This window comes from Chrysochloris asiatica, unplaced genomic scaffold (genome assembly GCF_000296735.1).
Source record: "Chrysochloris asiatica unplaced genomic scaffold, ChrAsi1.0 scaffold00166, whole genome shotgun sequence".
NCBI lineage: Eukaryota > Metazoa > Chordata > Mammalia > Afrosoricida > Chrysochloridae > Chrysochloris > Chrysochloris asiatica.
In genome coordinates this window covers 1495507-1499094 of record NW_006408684.1, presented here as the reverse complement: position 1 = coordinate 1499094, position 3588 = coordinate 1495507, and positions in this window count along the sequence as shown.

Genomic DNA, 3588 nt, shown 5'->3' with positions numbered 1-3588 from the left:
CCCTTTGGAGATGTAAATTATTATATATGCCTGAGTGGGTTTTTTTGTTTGTGTGTTTTTTAAAAAGCTAAAGTCGATAGAGAGAAATACTGTTAACTGATGGTACATGGAGGGGATTATAATGAAACAAGGTATGTGATTTGTTAAATGTAAAACTGATGATGTGCCCTGTAAACTTTCACTCAATCCACAATAAAAACCTTAAATAGAAAAAATAAATTAAAACAAAAATTATGTTAGGCAGCAGGAAAGCAATGTAAGTACTTGCTGCTACTGCTGTTGTTGTTGTTAAGTGCCCTCACGTTGGCTTGGATTGATAACCACCCTATATAGGGTTTCCAGTACTGTAAACCTTTGCGGGAACAGACAGTCTCGTCTTTCTCCCATGAAGCGGCTGGTACGCTTGAACTGCTAACCTTGTGGTTAGCAGCCCAGTGCTTATTCTACAAGGCCATGCTTCCTGCGATTATTATTATGCAGCTTCATTGTTACAAGCTACATACATTAAATTGGTCTCATTTTAGAATCTACTCATGTAATCTGCATTATTAGAAGGGGAAAGATAAATGCCAGGTCACATGAAGATGGCCAAGGAAGTAAGGAATACAAGCTCAGAGAAGATAAGAGCCTTCCCCCAGAGCCGACACAGAAAGAAAGCTTTCCCCCAAAGCTGGTGCCCAGAATCCAGACTTCTACGTCTCCTGTACTGTAAGAAAATAAAACTCTCTTTGTTAGAGTTACCCACTTGTGGTATTTCTGTTATGTTGTTGTTCAGTTCCGACCCATAGCAACCCTATACAGGGCTTTTGAGGAGCTAGTTAGCTTGAACCACTGACAGTGCAGTTCAAACGGCTTTGCAGTCTGGTGCATTAACCCACAGCACCACACCAGGCCTCCAATTCTGTTACGGTGCTGGTTATGTGCCATGGAGTCAGTTCCGACTCATAGCGACCCTATACAGGGTTTCCAAGGTTGTAAATCTTTACTAGAGCAGAAAGCCTCATCTTTCTCCCGTGAAACAATTGGTAGTTTCGAACTGCTGACCTTGCGGTTTGCAGCCCGATTCGTAACCACTATGCTACAAGAGCTCTTTCCAATTCTGTTATAGCGACACTAAAAATAAAGCCAGTATACATACAAGTATGTATCTACTGAGACAATGGAACATGTCTTCCTTACTGTGATCAAAAGGTGTGAAAAGCAAGGCTGTAGAGACTTAAGGCTCTCAGCTCTTGACCAGATGCTAAGGGTACTTACTCTTCCCAGGACTCTGGATTATACTGCTGCTAACATAATGATTACATGTTGCTCATCCTTCTATGGAAGAAATTTGAGAAATCAAAGAAGTCTAAATAATCCAAAGGATTAAATAAAATAAGATACATACTTTTAATTATTGATGCTACATTTCAGGTTGATCTGCCAATAACTCCAACAGAAGTAGAAAATACACACTTCTACCCCTATTTAATACCTTAACAGTATAATTAATGACTTTTATAAAACTGACATGAAGTGTCCTACAAACACCCTTAAATTTTATACATTGTGATATTTTATATAGACAGAAAAAACAAACAACAAAAAAAACATTTCAAGTGCATATAAACCAAAATATGAAATTTTTAATAAAATTTTTATTTCTAAAACATGTTAACAATTACATTGAAAGCATCTCATAGAAACAAACAGGACTAGATGACAACTTCACAGTAGAATTTGTAAACAAAAATAATTTACCAGTGCTTCCAAACATTATTTTAAAAGGAACACCATACTATTTTAAAATTTACAAAGTCAATACTTCATGTATGCTCACATCTAAAAAAAAAAAAAAAAAAAAAGCCCTTAAACTTTAAAAAAAAAAAAAAAAAAAAATCTCATAAGAATTCTGTATTTGTGCAGTAAATACTGTGCTAACTACAGAGAAGGCCCTATAAGGGCTTTTGAATGCTTGAACCCTATATGTTGGTTGTAATCAGACTAAGCTGTTACTGAGGCCACAGAAAAGGCCTAGGGTGCTCACAGCACAGTGAGGCAGGTGCTGACGTGACCGAGAGCAGCTGTACAGGCACTTTTAATGCACCCAAGAGTCAAAAGAGTTCAGAAGGTTCCATCAGTATCTACTAGTAAGTTCCCCAGTGTAGCAAGTTTAGGAGCTAACATTTCATCATATGTATGTGCGTATAACTTCCATATAAGTCTCATAGAGCAAGGCTATTTTTACATCGAATGTACATAAAGCTAAGTATAGATGTTATCTAAGAACTTGGAAAACCATTAAAAGTCAATACAAATCTAATAATCTGTAAAACCTTTAATTTTAAAATAATTCACTGAAATGTTGCAGAATCAATTAATGACAAGAATCTAAGTCTCCTCAAGACACTTTGCACTTGAATGCCTAATATACCTTTCAAAATAGACACTAACGGTGAGAAAGAATAAAAGGAACCACGTGGCTTAATGCAGTCCTTAAGCACATCCATTGAGTGGTAAATGAAATGGCAGTTTGAGCACTGATTGAACTATTAACATTGGACTTTCTGTCTGCCAGTTCTTTCATTAGTGCACAAGCTGCAGTAGACGGAAGACCTTATAGTGACCCTTATCAGAAGATTTGGCTGAGTATTTTGCCATCCATTTCTATCCCACATTTCATACATACCAGCCCCCAGGACCTGTCCAATGGAAGTATCTGTCTTTAAAGTAAATTTCTAACTCAAGAGAAAGACTTTTGTGTATGTGATCAGAAACATACTGGCAGGTTTTTAGACCTGAAGTTACTGTGATTATGCAGCGGATGGAATATTTAACCATCTGTTTCCATAAAAGACATCTGAGAACCATTGTTCAAAATGATCCTTTCACATTATGCCTCATCCTCAGTTTCAATAGCAATAAAGGTTGTACCAATAAGAATTTTAGGTATTCACAATACCTTTTACTAAGCTTACTGACCCAAACATGTTTTAAGTCTTCATATGTAAAGAAACTTTCAAATAAACAAAAAGTTGAGATAGACATTGAAAAGTTTAATATTTCACTCAAAAGTTTTCAGATACTTACAAAAAAACTCAAGCACTCTTTCTCTGGATGTGCCCTGAATTCAGAGTAAGTTAAAAATGATATTAGTATACGCCTGAGTTTATTTCTCTTCTCCTTTTGACATGGTCTGCTCTAAGTAGGGATTGCAAGTTTCATTAAAAATCAAAGCATGAAATTCATGCTTAAATTAGTCTAACTAATAGTGAAATTAGAGCAGCCAACTTTCATTAATTTTCTAGGTACACAGATCTTCTAAGATCAATTGCACTGCTGAGAAACCCACAAATACTAGACAGACAAATGGTGTTTGTTGAGTGTCATTTAGAATACAAATGTTTTCGTTTTTTTTAATTAAACTGTTATTTTTAAAATACAAGCTCAGAAGGAAATGAAGAGATGTGAGCAAGGTAGAGGCATACTAGAGGGAGCTTACTAACACAAAGATGAATTTTTCTTATTCAGTTCTAAGTGGAAGTTTTGATGTCACCTATATACAGTCTGTTTTTCATAAATTTCTCAAAACAAAACCTTAAATTTCAA